At 39.8% G+C, this 22099-nt stretch overlaps 1 protein-coding gene across 4 annotated transcripts in view; it reads left to right on the top strand.

Moving 5' to 3' along the window:
- PRKN (parkin RBR E3 ubiquitin protein ligase) overlaps positions 1-22099 on the top strand; it is a 1413696-nt gene that overhangs the window by 1123445 nt on the left and 268152 nt on the right. The window lies entirely within an intron of this gene.

The following is a 22099-nucleotide window of genomic DNA, read 5'->3' as shown; positions in this document are numbered from 1 at the left end:
ACGCTCACATCACACTTAACTGGAGAGTTGAGCAGCTTCCACATTGGCCTCCCAATATCAGCCTGTTCTTCACACTGACCCTGCCATTGTGACTCTAAAACAGGAACCGATGTCATTTTTCCTAAAATGTTTTTATGGCTCCCCCAGACCTTTGGGATAAAAAACAAAGTCCCTGTCCATGAAAAGAAAACACTTCATTACGTACAAAACCTTCTGCATTTCCTCGAGCCCCCATCTCTACCTCCCAGGACTACCACCACCACAGGTCCCCAAAGAGCTTGTGGTTGCTTCCTGAGGAGACTGTTGGCCCCGGGTCTTTGCACACATGTCCGCATCTTGCTGTAGAGCCCCTAGTTTCTCCTCTGACTGATACCATAGGATGCTTTTCTCTATATACCACTCATCAGAGGGTTGTAATTTCTTCTTGGCATTGTTCCCTAGAGAGGCTAGTCCAGCAGGGCGTGGTGGCTCACACTGTAATCCCAGCACTTCGGGAGGCTGAGGCAGGCAGACTACTTGAGGCCAGGGGTTCGAGACCAGCCTGGCCAACATGGGGAAACCCCATCTCTACTAAGTACAAAAATTACCCAGGCATGGTGGCGCGTGCCTATAATCCCAGCTACATGGGAGCCTGAGGCAGGAGAATCACTTGAGGCGGAGCTTGTAGTGAGCAGAGATTGCGCCACTGAACTCCGTCTTGAAAAAAAAAAAAACAAAAAAAAAACAAGAGAGAAAGGGTAGCCCCTTTCTGCTATTTACAATGGTGTCAAAACATCTGTATGACATGGCCACCACTAAAAATAGAATAGGTTGCTGTTACCTATGGCCATGCTGCATTGAGCATTTGAAACATCAAAATACATAGGTGTGTGAATATATATGTGTCTGTGTGCACACATACATTCTATATGTACATGTAATATATATGCACATATACACATACAGGTACATACCTGCATATATGTTTTCTTACAAAAGAATGTGAACTGTTATATTTTAATGCATTTTTCTTCAAAACTGTAATGCTGTAATATGAAATTCCCAGCTTTGAAAGGGGTGGATGGTACACTGATCCATTGAAAAATTACATCACAGAAATAGTGTGAGAATGCAGAAATATTAGATGCTGAGGAACTCAAATATGTTTCTCTAAAATGTAGTATAAAATAGAATATGAATTTAAATCTGTATTTTATTCTAATTTATGTTACTTTTTAATCAAAGAGAAAAAAACTAATCTAAGATTTTCAGTAGCAAGTAAATCCCTTTATGGTGTCTCTTAAGAATGTGTCAGATTTCTCTCTTTTGGGGGGACAGAATCTCACTTGTCACCCAGGCTAGAATACAGTGGCATCATTTCAGCTCGCTGCAACCTCCACCTCCCAGGCTCAAGTGATTCTCTTGCCTCAGCCTCCTGAGTAGCTGGAATTACAGGTATGCGCCAACTCACCCGGCTCATTTTTGTATTTTTTGATAGAGACAGGGTTTCGCCATGTTGGCAAGGCTCATCTCGAACTCCTGGCCTCGAGTGATCCCCCCACCTTGGCCTCCCAAAATGTTGGGATTAAGGCATGAACCATCATGCTTGCCAGTGTGTCAGATTTCTAACCTAAACACTCTGCATTCAGAGACTCATTCTCATCTCTATAAAGTAGGACCAAATCTGTGGCCTGAAGTTGAGCAACTGTACTGCAAGTTCTTCCTCCAGCTGAACAAACTCCATTTGACTTCGATTCTGGCTGCCTGTTCTGCCCTAAAGGCCTAGGGATTTGTTAGCAGAGTAGACTGGAGGCTAAGTTTGTCTTCTGCATCCCCATCCATATCACCATGGTGGAGCCTGTTTCTGTTGTGTAAAGAATGCCATCCTCCTGGAGGCAGCTTCATGACTCCTACTTTGAAAACCTGCTCTAGTTGAAAGGCTCAAAGTTACACCTGTAACTAAATGGTCTGGATTGTCTCTGTGTTTTGAAGGGGCTTTTTTTAATTTACAAGAACTTGTTTAGTTTCAAACAGTTGACCTCTTGTTAAGGTTCAACCCTGAAAAAAAAGAAAAGCATTGATCTCTATAATGGTAACATAGCTTATCATGTGGCCTTAAAAGTCTCCTGTCTTAGTCCATCTGGGCTACTATAATGAGATCCCATAGACCAGGTGACTTATAAACAATGGAATTTTATTGCTCACAGTTCTGGAGGCTGGGCAGTGTAAGACCAAGGCTCTGGCGGATTTGGTGTCTGGTGAGGGCCCACTTCCTCATAGATGGTGCCTTCTTAGGCATCCCACATAGTAGAAGGGGCTGTTTCATAAGGGTACTAATTGGGATGCATGGACACATATAAGAGACATAAGCATTCAGACCATAGCTTCTCCCATGTTTCTCCTTCTCTTGGATTTCCCTTTCAGATCAGCAGCTCACTCTAATCTTACTCATTTCTAAAGACCCAGTTCAAATTTGCTGTCCTCTGGGAGGCATTCTCAGAGCTTATGGAAATAATTTTGTCCCACATGGGTTCCTGAAGAAGTTCCATATATCCGCTACTTCCCCAAACCCCAGCAAAATGATACTGAAGGAGTTAAAATACTGTAAGTCCACAAGAACACGAAGTCAGAGTTAGAGAGAAGATAAAAGTCAGATAAGAGACATCAACAAAATTTCAGACCACAGAGGGAAGAGGGAATAAAATAGAAGTGTTAAAAGATAAACTAAGGCATATTAAAATTTTAAACAGCTTATGTGTGCAAACAGTGATTTATGAATCTAGCCACAAGTGGTCAGAGCTCCACCACAGGTGGTTGAAGGGAAAGCTTTTATAGGATGAATTTGGAAGCAAAGAAATTTATGTAATTGGCTGAAGTTTGAACCGTTGCCTTATTTGGACGATTCCCATAGGAAGTTCAGAACAATATAACTAACTCCCAGTTGACTGCCTGTGATTAGCTGAGTTCAAGTTTCATCTTTTAAATTAGCTGATGATAGGAAATGAGTCTGAGTTATGTTTCAATTTGCTGATTTAGGAACCCAGGGTTTTAAAGCCACCTCAGTCTGATGGCCCTCCATTTAATTATTTTAACAGAAGACAGTCAATATGGTGCCAACAAAAAAATCGACAATTTAGCACTGTTGCTACTATGCTTATGAATGTGGATTCAAACCTTAATGTTGTGATTCTCATTTTCCTTGTTTCTAAACTAGGGATGATTCCGTCTTCCGGTCTAGTAGAAATGTTTCTTGTTCAGGTCAAGGGAAGTAATGTGGGTGAAGGGCTTTGAAAACTATGTAGACCTTTATAAAAACAGAAGTCTTTATTAGTACCATTATCAGTCTGCCTCTTACTATACTTAAACATTTGTTTATGTATCCCCTCAACTAAGCTGTGGGCTCTTTGAAGGCAAGGATTAGATCTTGTTTATATTCCCTAGAGTTCTTAGTTTACTCATAATAAGCCTTTATTTGTTGAGCTGCATTAATATTGGTCTAATAAGTTACCAACACATTCTTAAAGTGCTCTGAAATGTAGATCTAAATGTTAAATGAAAGAAATACAAGTTATGCTAAATTTGTAAGTTTGGAGAGGGAAATCTTATCTTTTGAGCAATAATTTGATGCTGGAGATGGCTGATTATTTACAGTCCAGCAATCTACAGAGATCAAATCTCTCAGCAGTTCTAACCTTGACATTTCTCTCTCACATTAAAATATTCCATGAGGGACAGCTCAATGTTAACATTTTCTAAGGAAATATAGCGTGTCTAACAGGCCCTGTGCAACAAACAGAAGTTAAGTCCAAATGAATGAGCACTTTTATACTCTCGGTAAATTATAGCAGAGATGTTAAGGCTACTGGGAGACAAGCCGGTGTTGAATTTCACTTGCACCCAGTTTTGTTTTAGTAAGATTATTTCTGTAGAAGGTTTTTTTTTTTTTAATAGCTTAAGTAACTGAATGTAAAAATTCAGTGTCATATGTAGAAATAGTACAAATTCTAATTGTGTTTGGAAAGTTACTTTGGAAGACAGATGATAGATAGATAAATGGATAGAGAGATACATTGATTGGTTGATTGATTAGATTGATTAGATAAAATAGATTACATAGATAAGATAGGTAGATAAATAGGCAAACTAGATAGATAGATAGATAGATAGATAGATAGATAGATAGATAGATAGATAGATAGATCGATCTCCCCTAAATATACTTAGATCAAAATATGGTTATTAGATAACAGATTTAGTCAACCACCAAAAGATAGCAAGTGATGTAAATTGTTTTACTTCTTCACTTTGAATTAGCTTCTTTTGATATTTAAATACGTTACATGCATCCTGTTAGAAAAATAAAAGTTTTTAGTGTTGCCAAATATATTGTGTCTTAAATAATGATGACTTAAAATCCACTATATTAGACATTTCTATACATTCCCATCAAAGAAAAGCCCAGGATCTGATGGCCTCACTGCTGAATTCTACCAAATACTTAAAGAATAATTAATGTTAAATTTCCTCAAATATTCCAAAATATAGTATGAAGAGGTAGGGCCTTTGGGGAGTTGACAAGATCACGAGGGCAGAGTCCACATAACTGGATTAGTGCCCTCATCTAATAGACCCAAAGGAGCTTGTTTGCCCCTTTCACCAAGTGAGGACACAACAAGGGGCACTACCAATGGGGAAGAAGCCTTCAGCAGACACCGAGCCTGTCAGCGCCTTGATCTTGGACTTTGCAGCCTCCAGAACTGTGAGAAATAATTTTTTTTGTCTAAGCTACCCAGCTTATGGTATTTTGTTGTAACAGCCTGAATAGACTAAAACATAAATAGAAAAGCAAATATATTCAATATGAAGTCAATGGTAAATTCTTAGAAATGTGATGTTGAGTAATTTGAGATACAGTCTTGATTATTTAGAACATATCCATATAGTTTAGGATGATTTTGTTGCAAACTGACAGGAATTTTCAATAATAAAAACACTGATGAATTATGAGTGAATGGATGAAAGAGTAATTCCCAAGGGTAACTGTAATTAATTTTTTAATAGGAGTTTGGTTTATCTTTTTTCCCTAGGGGTTGGGTAACAGTGGTTCTGAATTGTTTTCTAATTTTTGCCCTGACCTGTAAGATTATGACTTGACTGCTTTAATAGTATCTTCTGAGAAGAAAGAGAAAAGAAGAATCAGGGAGGAAAGGAAAAGGGAAAGAAAGAATGAAGTAAGAAAGGAAAGAAAGACCCATCTAGTAGGTGAGAACATTTTATTCCTTCCCACACATATATCGCCAAAATATGTCTTGTCTTAGGTAAAAAGTTTAACTGAGGTTAGTGTTGGAGATGTAGCATCAATCTGCATTAACACAAGCATGCCAATTCAACAGAACTGTAATCTTCTAGGGTATATTGCATATGGAGTATATTAACTAACTAGTACTGTCTGGGTATATCAATAAAGACATACCTAGAGGGTAGAAACTGGGCCTAAATTATCTCTTACCTGAAGTATCTAATTATTATGACCTACTACTTGGACAGAGAATGATTAACAAATGCTTGTTGAAAACATTACCATCAGAATTACTGACTCAGTGTGATCCCAGGCAAGCGTGGATTTGAACAGGAGGATGCAAGTGGAAGAAGTCCACCCAGATGAATGGGGATAGAAAAGGAAGACCGTTCAGAGAGGGTGATGGGATTTGAAGTATCCCCTGGAGTGGAAAAGACTATAACTCTAACTGATCAGAATGCACAAAGAAAAGGGATAGAGAAATAACAGAAAAGGGTAAGAGAAAGAAGAAATAATAATACCAAGTAAGGAATAAAAATTAGGCTATTCAAAACAGCAATTTGGGGGAACTTCTAAGAATTCAGTACCAAGAGCTTTTCTAAGAAAATGAACTGTATGATAAAAATAAATTATATCATTAATTGAATGTTAATAAAACAGATTTTAAAGAAGTGGTTGAAGAAACAAACGTGGTGTTTTCATGTGTTGGGGATGTTTGGGAAAATTGCACCATTAGGTCTCGCCTTTGTCATCATAAGACACCCAGTAGCAGAAACATTTGACAATCCCTGCATTGCTGTCTCTACATTCCTCACCCATCAACATTTGATTGTTTTCTTTCCAAGAATAAATGAAAGGCCAAATTTTAAGAAAGTACTTTGAGAGTGTTTGAGGTTTTTAAGAACAAATGAGAAATTGAAAACTGGGTAGCTAGCAAGAGATCACTGTGTAACCGCATCACTACCCCACTGCTGCCAAACACAGCTGGAAAAATTCAAGCTGATGGGAGCATGGAAATTGCTGAAGGCCAGGCTCTAGTTGAATTTAATGAAAGTTTACCTGGTATGAAGGGAAGTCCAATGCCTTCCTTATTTTCAAATGACATGTCCAAGATGCCCTGACTCAAATTTAAGTCAACTGTAATTCCAATGAGGCAATCATTTTGCTCTTGAATTTCAGAATTCTAAAGAAATCTTATTGTTATCAGAACTTAAGGACAAATTACAAAAGATGTGTTTTGATTAGGTTAAGTGGCAATTGCATGTTAAAAGAATGATCTTCTCAGATCCTTCTGTTTTCTGTGATTTGATCTCCTTTGATCCATCTCCTCCCATCTGGGTGTCAATGATTTTATATAGTGACAGATGGAAATCAACACTGCACTAGCAGGATCTTAGTCACAAGAATATATCCATTGTCACCCATTGTATTAGTTTCCTAGGGCTGCCAAAAAGCAATCTGCCACAAGCTTGGATGGCTTAAAACAACAGAAACTTACTGTCTCATTGTCCTGGAAGCCTGAAGTCTGCAATCAAGTTGTTGGCAGGACCACGCTCCCTCTGAAGGCTCTGGGAAGGATCTGTTCCCATCCCTTATCTGAGCTTTGGTGTTGCCAGCAGTTGGCATTCCTTGGCTTGTGGCTGCATCACTCAGACAGCTGCTCTGTTACCACATGGCTTTGTCTCTGTGTGTCTTTGTGTCTCTTCTCTTCTTATGAGGACAACAGTTATATTGTATTAGGGCCTACCCTAATAACCTTATCTTAATTTGATTACTTCTGTAAAGATTTTATTTCCAAATGAGGTTATATTCATTGGTACTTAGGGTTAAGACTTGCACATATCTCTTTGGAGAATAAATTCAACCCATAATATCCATGGCCACCTATTGGGTGAGCCCCATCCCCGATATTCAACATGGGTTCTTTTCTATTTCCCTAAGTGTCAGCTGGTCTGAGAAATAAAGGGAAATAGTACAAAAGAGATAAATTTTAAAGCTGGGTGTCCGAGGGAGACATCACATGTTGGCAGGTTCCATGATGCTCCCTGAGCCATAAAACCAGCAAGTTTTTATTAGCGATTTTCAAAAGGGGAGGGAGTGTACAAATAGGGTGTGGGTCACAGAGATCACATGCTTCACAAGGTAATAAAATATCACAAAGCAAGTGCAGGCAGGGCGAGATCACAGGACCACAGGATGGGGCGAAATTCAAATTGCTAATGAAGTTTCGGGCATGCATTGTCATTGATAACATCTTATCAGGAGACAGAGTTTGAGAGCAGACAACTGGTCTGACTAAAATTTATTAGGCAGGAATTTCCTCATCCTAATAAGCCTGGGAGCACTACGGGAGACCGGGGCTTATTTCATCCCTTCGTCTACAACCGTAAAAGACAGCTGTCCCCAAAGCAGCCATTTTAGAGGCCTACCCTCAGGAACGCATTCTCTTTCGCAGTGATGTTCCTTGCTGAGAAAAAGAATTCAGCGATAGTTCTCCTATTTGCTATTGAAAGAAGAGAAATATGGCTCTGTTCCACCCGGCTCACTGGCAGTCAGAGTTTAAGTTTATCTCCCTTGTTCCCTGAATATTGCTGTCATCCTGTTCTTTTTTCAAGGTGCCCAGATTTCATATTGTTCAAACACACATGTTCTACAATTTGTGCAGTTAACGCAATCATCACAGGGTCCTAAGGTGACATATATCCTCCTCAGCTTACGAAGATGACGGGATTAAGAGATTAAAGTAAAGACAGGCATAGGAAATCACAAGGGTATTGATTGGGGAAGTGAAAAGTGTCCACGAAATCTTCACAATTTATATTCAGAGACTCCAGTAAAGACAGGCATAAGAAATTATTAAAGTATTAATTTGGGGAACTAATAAATGTTCATGAAATCTTCACAATGTATGTTCTTCTGCCACGGCTTCAGCCGGTCCCTGCGTTGACTTCCTGCAACAGCCACCCAACAGCCAGAGAAAAAGGATACTTGGAAGAAGTATGTTATAAAAAGAGTTTACTCATCTATCTGCTGTACATACTTTGATAACATATACTGTTAAATATCCTGTTATCTTATGCTTTAAAGGAAGAAAAACACATTCCATGGAGTGGATGCTTATGATAAACTAGCTAATGAATTAGAGAAAGATAATCATATTTTATACAAAATTCATATAATATAGAAATCATATACATGTGTATGTTTTGGGTTTTTCCTCCAGCCTCTCATTGCTGAGAAGGCAAATTAAAATTCTTAAAATTCAAAATGCTTACATGCAGAACGAATGTTCAATATGACCAAACCCGTATGTTAGGTAGATAACTCACGGTGATCTCTCGCTTTCATTTGCAGGTCTTTTCTCTCTCTCTTATAATTAACATTTTGATGTACAAAATTATGTTCCATGCTATCATAAAATTGTATGTTTCTCAATATAGAGCTTTATCAGACTTTTATGCTGATAAATGCAAGTTTGTCGTGTATATATTGGTTTCTATGAGTTTATGGCTTATGAGTTTGTATTTAAATGTCACATACTTGTTTCCTTCACCCAAAGCACTAGGCATCAAGCATAGTTGGAGGACAACACAACTAATTTATCTATTCATTCAATTGAGAAGCTTTTATTGAGCATCTGCTGCATGTCAAACACTGTGCTAGGCCCTACAGATATTAAGACAATGTTATTTTCCTCAAGAGATCTATAGTTCTTAGTTATATATATATCTTAGTTCTTAGTTATATATATATCTATAGTAACTTAGTTCTTAATTTTGTTTTGTTTTGTTTTGATTACTGACACCTCTGAGAATCTAATTAAAACCATAGGACCTTCTCCCCTTCTGCACTAAGAAAAATGCACACACAGAATTGTGCATGCATTTAAGCAGGTACATGAGCTACCCTAACCATGTATGTGCGCACACATGTGTGTATGTGGGTTTAGGGTGTGTGTATGTGTGTGTGTGTGTGTGCTGGATCGGAGGACAGACCTTTTATTTACTCACAGCACATCATAGTAGCACCAACACCCCATGCAGTAATCTCCCATGGAGTGGTACAGTGAGGGCCACATGTGCCTGCATGGGCAGGGCTTTCCCCCAGGAGAGGACCTCTGGAATTATGAAACTCGGAGCTTACATAGAGTAACTGTCACATTTGTCCCTTCTCCACTCCAGAGAGAGAGAGAGTCGGGGGTGGGGGGCAGCAAGGCAGGAAGTTTTGTCTGGGAATGTGGAAATATCTTCTCTGAAGAAAGGAGAGAAAGGTCCCCAGTTTTGTCACCTCTGGGTAAGGGAATGGCTGCATAGGAGATAAGCCTTTACATGTCTCAGGAACAAGCCACTATCTTGAATTCCAAGGCATGTTCGCCATTCAGTCATTCTTTAACTTGGGTTGCCAGTAATCTTTACTCAATAAGCCCTAGCTATGCAGAAATGCGAAATATGAAAATATTCATGGAGCACAGCTTCCTTTAGCTACAATAACAGAAAACCTGACCAACTGATGCCTGAAACCTGAGACTATTTGCTGTTTAGTTATGAGAAGTCCAGAGGTCAGCAGGCTCTGTTTAGGAGCTAACACTTCTGTGAAGCCCTTGGCTCCTCCTTTTAGCATACGCTCATCACCCCATGCCTACAGGTGCTGCAGCTCAAGATAACATCTCATCACCCCGGAATCCAAACAGGAAGAAAAGCATGAGGCACAAAGCCTCTTGTTCTTTTGAATTTCTCTCTAGGTATCAGGAAGTGATAGACTCTCCAGAAACCCCCAGCAGCCTTCCCGGTACTTTTCACTAGCCAAGACTGGGTCCTATGAACACTCCTAATATAGTCACTGTACATGGAGAAGAGGATTCTTGAGGCAAACTGAGATTAGCCATCAATTCTCTGAGTCAGAGAGTCCCTACTGCCGAGACATGGAAGGCTCTCAGGTCGGGCCTTGCATAAAATCATCTTCAGGGAAGAAAGAGGTAGAGAATTATTGTGTAGGCAAAGGTAGGAGTCGGCCAGCACTTTCATATTCCTACAAACATTGTTATAACAAATGGGCACTAGCTCTTAAATGATCAGGAAAATAATCTGGTGCAACTCTACTTCCAGACAGAAATGCACCGACTTAACTATGAGGATAGGGACCACCAGGAAGGGATTTAGTAGGCTTTGTGTGTGTGTGTGCTAAAGTTTCCTAGAGGTTTTTTGTCGATATTGGTGGGACCGCTGGTGGGTGAAAGGGAAGGCAGACATGAACGGAGGCTGAGAAGCGGGAGACAAGTTGAGGAATAAAGGGAAAAAATAGCAAACCAAAGTTGGAAAACAATGTCAGAAAAAGAAAAACATACATATTGTGAAGAGCATTGTTTAAACAGTTGTTTTCCTATGCAATAAGCACTAGTAAAGATAGAAATAAGTGATTCTCTTGACTTTCAGATGTAAACTCTTTTAGGGTGAATAACTTGTATTTCCAGAAAAGTGTTTTTTTGTTTTTTTGTTTTTTTGTTTTTTAATCTCCAACCATAGTAATACATTTCTCTCCTCTTGTTCTGCCTTCTCTTCAGGGAAAGAGCACGTTGGTCATCATTCTCTAGATAACACAAGCAAAGGCAGTTGCATTCTGCCTCATGCTCAAGGGGAACGTGCCAAGAATGTGTCGAAACACAAAAATGGGTCTTCAACCCTGATAGGTACAGCAAGCTTTGTACAGACGGCAGTTCCGCGCTGTCGGTCTCCTTGCAGCCCCCACACCTCACCCCGACCCCCTGTCTGCAAGTCTCCTGTCCTTCTCTGTGGGCCTTTCAGCTGTCTCCTGCCACTGGCCACTCCACAGGACAACATTAGCTGCAGGCATTTCTTGTCTTTCTGTTTCAAATGCAACCTCTGATGTGGATTTCAGGTTGTCACTGGAGTTAGTGAGAGGCAGCCTAGAGAAGTGACCCAGGAATGTTCTTTCTTGTTTCACTTTCCCGCCATAAATTATAGCACCCCCTCCTTCCTTTTTGCCTGATAAGCAATCGAATTGCCATAAAGGTAATCAACCCTGTGGCATAGTAAAGATCACTGGAAATACTTTGATCCCCCTCCCAATGAGAGGTAGGTTCTACTTCCCCGCCCTGTGAATTTGGGCTGACCTCACCCTGCTCGGACTGAGTTCAGTGGAAAACACACTCTGCCAGGCCTAGCTCTTGACATGACTCGCAGCTTCCATCCGGGCCTTCGTGAAGAGTCCTGGGCTGTCATATGAGAAATCCAGGTACACTGAGGCCACCATGTTGTCAGGAAGTCCAAGCTAACCACATGGAGTGTCTGTGTGGAAAGAGATGGTGAAAAGAATAAAAAGTAGGGGCTGGTTTGTAATACAACAATGGGAAAGCAGATAAAACCCAGTGGCATAACAGAAGCCTTTCCTTTCATACTCTTCTTGAGCTTGAATATAACACAGCTCCCCTGCCCCTTGTCTGTGTGTATAAAATTCCTACATCTCGCCCCACACTGTGGGTTCCTTTGGAATAACTTTTTGTCGGTGATTATTGAATGTGAGAGATTACCAGAAAAACTTCCCTCTCAAGTTTTTTGCCGTATTTGAACACTGACAACATGTTCTTTGATGTTCTTGTAATATATGGGTGCAAGAATTTGTGCTATTTTATCTGATACACAGTAGAAACAAGTGTATAATTATTTTGTCACTACTTTATAGTCACAATTACAATATGGAGTCAACAATGACATTGTAAGTTTAGAGTTCTCACAGCATTGTTTGTCCTTTTGAATAACACAAAGGGTACCCACCCAATACAGTTACATTTTCCATTGGATTTTGCTTTCTTGGGGACCCCCTACCTGTTCTCATGTAGTTGAAGAACTTGTATTGATCCATGTTCATTTAAGTATCCCTGCTCCTGGCTATCTGATTTTGACTGTTTTTCCTCTCTAGAATGTATAATTTTGTAATCCACTTATTTCCTTATTTTCTTGTTTCGCTTATTTTTTTCTTTTCTTCACTATCATCTTATTACCTATAATTTCTTGGACATGTAGTTACACTTTCAAATATAAAAAAAAACAGTGGTGTCAGTTGTTCAAGTTATTCAGTCAACTTGAAATTTCATAACTTCTATGTAAAAATATTTATATATTTTAACTGTGTAAGTGTTGTACTAGAAACATCTTAACTAGTGATGTCATAAACCAAATATGTGACCATGTAACAAGAGGCTCATGTCATGAGATAATAAATTCTAAAGCAGACAGTTTGATTGAATTCTAACAAAAATCTGAGAGAAAATATATTATTGTCTTCTCTGGGCATCTTGATATTGGAAAGAAGTGAGATGAATTTGTTGTTCAAAGGGAAGAGGTGTGGCCTCCTGCTTTTCTTGAAAGCCATCATTTTCTTTGCCTTTGGGTTTCTTAACGTCTTCTCCCATCTTGCCCCCAGCCTTTTCCTTCTCTCTTTCCTTGTTTCTTTCACGATAAGACAGAGCTGGGATGGGGATCTGGGAGGAGGCGGAGACAGGCTGAGGACAGAAGATTGATGAACCAATTTTTGTTGGTCTCTTCATCTTGAAGGGTTTTAAATTGATTTGTAAATAGATTTGGCATGAAGTCCAGCAGTCAATTCTTTTTTTTTGTTTGTTTTTGTTTTTTTTGAGATGGAATCTTATTCTGTCGCCCAGGCTGGAGTGCAGTGGCGTGGTCTCAGCTCACTGCAACCTCTGCCTCCTGGGTTCAAGTGATTCTCCTGCCTCAGCCTTCCATGTAGCTGGGATTACAGGTGCATGCCACCATGCCCTGCTAGGGTTTTTTTTGTTTGTTTTGTTGGTTGGGTTTTGGGTGTTTTTTTTGGTTTTTTGTTTGTTTGTTTGTTTGTTGTATTTTTAGTAGAGATGGGGTTTCACTATATTGGCCAGGCTGGTCTCGAACTTCTAACCTCGTGATCTGCCCATCTTAGCCTCCCAAAGTGCTGGGATTACAGGCATGAGCCACCGCGCCTGGTCTCCAGCAGTCAATTCTATCACCTCCACCTATTTGATCTCTGAGCATCATGACCTGGTGTGTCACTCTTTACTCTCCAGACAATCACCTTCTTCTCCTGGCTACAACTGGATGCTTTATAAACGTTGCCAATGTGGCATCCAACGCAGAAGTCCTGGAGCCCTCTCTCTGCTCTTCCCCAGTCTTTCTACTCTCAGTAGAAGGCACCACTGTCCAGCTGGTTGCTCAGGATAAAAGTGGCAGCATGACCCCTGCCTCCCATTCCTTTGTCTGCCCCACGAGGCAGCCCACCAGCAAGTCCTGTTAGCCTGACCTTCCAGCCCCCAGGTACCATCACCTCCCACCTGACCACTGCACCGCTGACCACAGGCCATGACCGGAGCCTCCTAACCGGGCTCCCTGCATCTCGTTTTGCTCCCCCAGACTATTTCAGAGTTCAGGGTTGGGGATTGGCCAATATTAGCTTGAAACCAGCCGCACCATGTATTAGTTATGTGACACTGGGCAGGTTTATGCACCTTTCCCTGCCTCACTGTCCTCATCCGCTAAATGGGGATAATGAATATATCAATAGCCCTGCCCTCACACTCAAAGCAACTCGTGAGGACTAAGGAGGTGATCCATGTGACACACTCGGAACAGCTCCTGGGATACAGTTGACGTGCGATGTTATTAGTTCATAATGATTGCCATTATTATTAGTTCATAATTATTTCCTATACAGTAAGGTGACAGATCCCCTTTTAAACACAGAGGATTATGGGAAGATGACCTGGTTATGTAGGATGGTAACAGCAGGGGACGTGGGGTACAGTGCATCTGAGGATGCTGTGTGCAGTCGTTACAGCTCTTCTGTAAATGTAACATTATTACAACATAGAATTCTAAAATATGAAGGCTGTCACATCACTACCATGTGTAAAATCCTCCAGTGCCTTCTCCCTAATCTTGGAATTAAACTTCAGCCCTTGAGACCATCACGATCTGGCCCCTGGCCAGGAGTCATTTCCTTCAGGTCCCGGAGTGACCTCCTGCCTCTCCCACCAGCCCTCCTGTCCTGGCGGCACCCTGGCCCGCAGACCTGTCTGCTCTGCTTGCAATCCCTTGTCCTCCTAGTGCTGGTTCTGGCTGTCCCTTGTTCTGCACAAGGGACGTCCCTAGTGAAGACTTTGCTAATGTTCCAGATCCTCCCTCTCCCTCCAACAGTTTCCCTGCTTCATCTTTCTCCATAGCCCTCAGGGTTTTCTTTCTTTAGTTTGTGTACTTAAGTATCATCTAGTGGAGTGTAAATTCCATGAGCGTAGGAACTGTGTCTAAAGCATCTCTATTCCTGTTATCTAGACCAGTTCCTGACATTTGGATTTTGTGCCATATGTATTTGTAGAAGGAGTACAGGCATAATCAGAATATTAACATCATCAAATGATATTGATATTCTTTCATGTCATTTTTCTTCTACTAGCCCCACATTATATAAACAGAAGAGGAGGTTAAAACTAATCAAAATTAACAGATGGGCTTAATGCATTGTCTCCTTATATTTTGGTCCTCAGTCTTTAAGGTAGAAATTCGTTTCTGCAAATCCAAAATCCTACATACAACAATCACGAAACATTACCTCAACCTGCTGTCTGTCAACCCCCTGTATTTATGGGTTCCACATCCAAGGAGTCACCCAACTGCAGATAGAAAATATTTGGAAAAAATGAACATAAAAAATAACACAACAATAAAAAAAAACAAATAACATTGCAATATAACAACTATATATGTAATATTGACTTTGTATTAGATATATATAATCTAGGGATAATGTTAAGTATATAGGAGGATGTGCATAGGTTATATACAAATACTACATCATTGTATATCAGAGACTTGAGCAATTGTCACTTTGGCATCCCAAAGGGGTAGTGGAATCAATACTCCTTGGACGCCAAGGGACTACCGTAGAGGCAAGGCTTGGATTCTTAAAAAAAAAAAAAAAAAAAAAAAAAGAAAAGAAAAGATGAGATTACCTTGTCTTCAAAAGAGACAGGTAAAAATGGCATTATTTCTTTCCTTGTTCTCCATTAGAATATCTTACAGTTAGAGAAAAATAATATAGGATAGGCTGTGCAGAATGATTGGATATTCAGTTGATTGAGCACATCATTTGACTCCATTCATAACACTATTCAGTTAGATTCAGTAGCAATCAAAAAACAAAGAACTGGCCTTACCTTTGGATATTTGAAACATTGCTTTAGACTGCACTGGCTTGATTATGGTCCAGGTTGTCTGTGGATGTTGTAGAAACTCAAATTTTCTCAACTGTAAAAAGCAAAAAATAAGACAAAACTAAGCAAAACAACAAACAAAAAAACCCACAACATTGAACTGTCCAGGAAGTATCCAGAAAACTCTAGCCGAGGAGCCCTGCTGCACAGCACTCCGTGGAGAGGGTGGAGGCGGTTTTCTGTGCTACAGCTATGGCTGGTTGTTATGTTCGAGCGCCATTTCCTTCAGCCCCAGGAAACTTTAAAACCAAGTAGATGCCTCCCCTAGTGATACTGGGTGACTTTTTCACCAAAGGAAATGTTTTTTTTCTTTGGACTTTCTAATTTTGACATGATTTTAGACTCGTGAGAAAAAGTGCAAGAGAAATAATTTTTCATACATTCTTCAGCTACATACTCACGTGCTGACTCTGACCGCATTTGTTTCTTCCTGTCTCCATCTGTGTACATATGTGCATATATTTTTTTTCTGAATCCTTTGAAAGTAAGTTGCCAACATGATGGTCCTTTACTTCTGAAGATTGCAAATATGTTTTCTCAATACCGGAGTAATCCGTTATGTAACCACAGTATAATGATCGAAGTCAGGAAATTAGCATTGATGCCATACTTTACACAAACCTTATTTAAATTTCACAAATTTATCCTCAGTACATACCTAATAGGAAGAAGAAAATCCCAGCCCACATGTTGCATCTGGTTGCCACATCTCTTTAGACCCTTCTTGTCTAGACTATTGTGTCTAGTCTATTATGACTGTGGAATTTTTTATGAGTACAGGACAGTTATTTTGTAGAATATCCCTAATTTGTATTTGTCTAATGTTTCCTCCTGTTTAGATTCAAGTTATGCAAATTTTTTTTTTTTTTTTTTGAGACAGAGTCTCACTCTGTCACCCAGGCTGGAGTGCAGTCGCACTATCTTGGCCCACCACAACCTCTGCTTCCTGGGTTCAAGCAATTCTCCTGCCTCAGTCTCCTGAGTAGCTGGGATTACAGGCATGCACCACCACATGTGGCTAATTTTTCTATTTTTAGTAAAGATGGGGTTTCACTAGGTTGACCGGGGTGGTCATGAACTCCTGACCTCAACTGATCCACCTGCCTCGGCCTCCCTAAGTTCTGGGATTACAGGCATGTGCCATCATGCCCAGCTAATTTTTGTATTTTTAGTAGAGATGGGGTTTCACCATGTTGGTGAGGCTGGTCACGAACTCCTGACCTCAACTGATCCACCCACCTCGGTCTCCCAAAGTGCTGGGATTACAGGCGTGATCCACCACACCCCACCAAGTTATGCATTTTTGGCGAGAGTGTTGGAGGAGGATGTTGTACCCTTCTCAGTAGGCACGCAATGTCAGCTTGTCCCGTTGCTGGTGGGATGAACTTGGATTACTTGGTCAAAGTGGTGGCTGTCAAAGTTTCTCCACTGTGAAGCTAATTTTAGGATATTTGTTTAATTAGATGGAAAATATATCCTAAATAAAATTACAGTTGCATTTCAGAATTTAATCCTCTAGGCCAAGCACAGTGGTTCACGCCTGTAATCTTGACACTTTGGGAAGCCAAGGTGGGTGGATCATCTGAGGTCAGGAGTTCAAAACGAGCCTGGCCAACATATTGAAACCCTGTCTCTACTAAAAATACAAAAAAAAAAAAAAAAAAAAAAAAAATTAGCTGGGCCTGATGGCGGGCACCTGTAGTCCCAGCTACTTGGAAGGCTGAGGCAGGAGAATCATTTGAACCAAGGAGGTGGAGGTTGCAGTGAGCCAAGATTGCACCACTGCACACCAGCCTGGGTGACACAGCAAGACGCTGTCTCCAAAAAAAAAAAAAAAAAAAAAAAGACTTTAATCCTCTTCAATTCATTGTATTTTAAAGGAAATTAAACAAAAAGCATGTGCACAGGAAAAGATGATACTGATAATGGCTTATCAGTGTCTGAAAATAAGACAAACATCTGCATGCAATTACATGAAAGAAGCAAAATCCTTTGGAAATTACCTACACAAAATAGATGGTTTTTGTGTGCCTTACATGTATTTTCCTCTTTCTTACATGTCAAAACTTTTGCAAACTTTGACCATGAGTTATCTACCTGAAGTGGGAGATCAAATTTAACCAGCTCTTTGAAAGGAAAAAAAAAAAAAAAAAAAAAAAATCTGTATTTCCTTTCAAACTTCTACTATCAAATACAGATACTCCTCATTTCTTAGAATAGGTTTATTTGATGATGTTTGGTTGAACCTTAGGTTTGTCTGAAGTGTAATCTTATTTTTCACTGACTAAATCCGTAGAGTGGCGTGAGCTGAGGGTTTTAGGGGAGAAAGAAATGAAAATACAGGCATCTCAGGTGTGGCCCACCCTGCGGTGTGCAGACCTGCAGTGGGCCATGCAGCACAGGCGCTCTCAGCAGCCGGGCATCTCTGCGTGTCCCCCTTACCCTGGCTTCTGCAGCGCTTGCTCCTGCTCCAATCTGCTGGTGTATTTCAGTAGCAGGTTTCTTGATGGCATGCCGTATACTATGTCCTGATGTTGTTGAAATTAGAAGCTTTTGTTTCTAGGAAATATACTATTTTTCATTCTAGTCATTCCATAAGAAACCAAGATCTAAAACTACATGCTACAAATGGCCTTCTGTTACAAATATTCTCTCTCTGAATTATGACTTGGTAAGGCTGCCAGATAAACTAGAGGACACCAGTTAATTTGCATTTCAGGTTAACAAAAATATCTGGGTCAGGCTTAGGCTAAAAAAAGAAAAAGGCCTTGGTACTTTACTGAAACTCAAATTTAACTGGGTGTCCTGTGTTTTCATTTGCTAAATCTGGCAATACTAGGCTTGTGCCAAAATTAAGTTCTGTCCTTCCCTCAAGAGCCACTGTGGGTTTATTTTCTAGAGATTATGGTGTCCTCTCAAAAACCACTTTGGGTGTATTTTCTAGCGATTGTGGTGTCCTCTTTGTTCTTATCGCTGGGAAACTCAGAACCAAGTTGGTGGCCCACGTGGATCAATATCATGGGGCTTTAGGGTATGCACCGAGAGGTCCAATCCACCTCCCAGTTTGCCCTTACTTTTATTGTCATCACTTTCCCTTTACCATTCTTCCCTTCATTAAAAAAAGCAAGGGCAACACCAGCAAACCAACTTGTTTGTTGCAAATATCCTTAAATTGCTTCATAGCCTTTTATTGAATGAGGCACAGAATGAGTTAAAATAACGCATTGATTATTGATACCCATAGAGTAAATTTTTAATCCTAATAATTAACTCTCTATTGACATGGTCTTATTCATGCTTATAGAATATTTCTGTAGCAGTCCCAAGAGCTAAAATTTTACTCTGAATTTTGAATCAGAAATCCCAAGTTCAGATGGCAATATATGCTTCTAAAAGCATTACTAGTTTTACCAGTCTTTAATTCTCATCAGAGACTAACATGAAGAGATTTTACGATCTTAAGGGGTGCTGTTACTAGAATCCAATGCTCAGAATATATTCCATCTAAATTAGGTGTGGTGAGTTTTATGTGTTCAAAACACCTTTAAAACACACACACACACACACACACACACAAAAGAATGAGAGGGATAAAAGCCTACAAATTGGGTTTGGTGTATATTGCTTCGGTGATGAGTACACCAAAATCCCACAAATCACCACTAAAGAACTTAGGTAACCAAATGCCACCTGTTTCCCAAAAACGTATGAAAATAAAGGATTTTTTTTTTAAAAAAAAAGCAGGAATGAAACTGATCTTTAAATAGCCTTCATTCTACCATAAGAATGATCAAACTTGTTTTATTATTCTTAACCTCAGGATAGTATTAAAGTATTTGGCAGATGAATTTTATCTGAAACAGGCTTTGCTTTATTTAGAGTTGGAAAAGAAAAGAAGTCTTGATTTTTTTGTTTCTGAAATGATCTCTGTTACACAGACATATAATAATGCCCTTATTTTTAAGTTGATTACTAGCATCCTTAATACCTCTTAAAATTTTGTAAACTATACTAGAAATTTAGGAATTGATCCATTGTATTTTCACAGCATCTTCTTTATAGCTTTTAAACGCAAGCTGCTAAACATCAATAATAAAGAATCTCTCTCCTTTTTGGCCTACACTGCTGTGAGTAGACAGCAGAGATACCTCTTGCTTGTCTTCCATCTAAATTACATGAGAATGGGATTTATGCAGGCTATAAATCTAGTCAGAATAAAGCCTTTAAGTGCTAACCAATTTTGTGGTGTGTAAGTATCATTGATTTGTTCATCTGAGAATGTTTTTATAAACTGATTTGGATTAGTGAGTTCTGATAGCAGAGCTATTTTAAGGTCCCTGAATAGCGGTAACTGTAGTGAAAACAAGGCAGTGAAAATTAACCCATTGGCCCCACCTATAAATTTAAATCACAGCCTTTGAAAGGAGAGAGCAGTCTCATTGTATGTAGTTTGCTGGTACCTAGACCATACAAGCCACAGAGACCATTTCTTCATCATTGGTTGTTGTTGCTCTGGATTCAGAGTCAGTCCTTTGGCACTCTGCAGAATGGCCAACTGTTGTCATTCTTCAGGGACTTTTTGTATAAGGTGCTATTAAGATGAACTTAGATTTAAATTGGGAAGTTATATTTCTCTGTTATAAAACATAATGAGGAAGGTGGCTTCTGTTCTTTAATATCTCATAGCTAGTGAATACTAGAACCATACGATTTCAACAGAAAGAATGCAAGGATATTCTGCCCATGGACACATGAAAGAGAGTGTTTTTTTTTTTTTGTTTTGTTTTGTTTTGTTTTTCCCCCAGTGGAAATAGCAGTAGGAAGAAGAAAAATGAAAGAGAGAGATTTTAGTCTTGGGTTTTAATATTGATTGATTGATTGATTGACTGATTTTACAGAATCTCATTTAGAAATGGAGCTTAAGGTGTTGGCACAGAATAAGCGCTTGCATCATGAGGACTGGGGTAATTTCATTTCTACACCAGGGTAGCTGGAGGAAAGATAAGCAAGAATGTGGAACTCAGTGGAGAAAACCAAAACTCAAGTCCCACTGACCTGGATTTTGCTATGGCAATATAGTGACAAAACCATAGCTGCAGGTTGAGCACAGTGGCTCCTGCCTGTAATCCCAGTGCTTTGGGAGGATGAGGTGGGAGGATCACTTGAAGCCAGGAGTTCTAGATCAGCTTGGGCAACATAGCAAAAACCCTGTCTCTATATAAAAAATTTAAAAATTAGCCAGGCATGGTGGCACATACCTTCTGTCCTAGCTACTCTGGAGGCTGAAGCTGGAGGAAAGATTGCTCCCAGGAGCCGAGGAGTTTGAGGCTGCAGTGAGCTATGATCTCAACAGTGGGTGACAAAGTGACACCCTATCTGTTTTTAAAAAAAGAAAAAGAGAAAAGCGACTGAGGCACAGAATTGTATGTTTGGAAAAACAAATAAAGAGCTTCCTCCTTACAAATTTACCCTTATGGAAAATGAGAACATCATCTTAAAAAACAAATACATACATAAGAGGTTACTGGAGCCAAATATGTAGAGGTCACTGAGATTTCAGATGTGTATTGAACCTGCTGCCTGGCTTGGGTGTCTTCTGCTGTGTCAAGACCTCAGGGCTGTAATCAGAGCCAGCTGTAGAAAATAAAAAGGCAAGAGGCAGGAGGATCACCTACTTCATGTGCTTCAGGACTGCTAGGGAAGAGCCAAATGTCAGTCCAAGCTTCTGCAACAAAGCCTGAAACTCATCATCCCTTTGTGTCTTGAAATGTTGATGTCTACATAGATCCACTCCAGGGACAAGGAATTCTTATTCGGTTTGAGCTATAATTTGAACGCTATTTAATTGACAATCACTATTTAACTTAATTGTTAGATACACAAAATTGGAGGTGTGAATATAGCAGACTCTATTTGGGGTTTAGAACAGAGTCTTGGGTTTTAATTTCTCTTTGGTATGACATATCTATCTGCAAAAGAGGGCTTCTGTTTTCTAAGAGCTCATCTACTAATACTGATTATTTGACATTATTCTCACATAACTGTAATCATTTCTAAAGCAAGACTCACTCATTAGTCACAAAAAAGCCATAACACACTGCTAAGCCACATTTCACAAATACAAGAAAACCAAAGCTCACACATATGAATCTAATATATCAACAAAACCTTCTTGTACAATGTGTATCACATAGATTGTGTTTTCTTGGAGCTGTCAGTAAGCATTTAATGGTGGCTGTGTGCTTCAGAAAGAGAATATTAGTGCTTAACTCACACTCTGAGGCTTCCTCCCAAGTGCCTCCCTAGAAAGGAACGCCGACTACAGATAAATTAGATAACCGGGCTTTTTTCTTTTCATCTAAATGTTGGGAAGAAATGGAACCAGATTCTGAAGTGTTCTGTTTGGTTTTTCTCCAAATACAAACTGGGCTTCATACAAATGGAGAAGCCATTGTTGACATTCATTGACAGATCTGAAGCAATGCATTCTTTATGAAATAGCACTGCATTGCTAATAAAGCCATCCCGGCAGCCAGGCTTGTGCT

Source organism: Papio anubis, chromosome 6 (genome assembly GCF_008728515.1).
Source record: "Papio anubis isolate 15944 chromosome 6, Panubis1.0, whole genome shotgun sequence".
Taxonomy (NCBI): domain Eukaryota; kingdom Metazoa; phylum Chordata; class Mammalia; order Primates; family Cercopithecidae; genus Papio; species Papio anubis.
The sequence above is the reverse complement of the archived record's forward strand: the minus strand, read 5'-3'. Positions and strand labels throughout refer to the sequence as shown.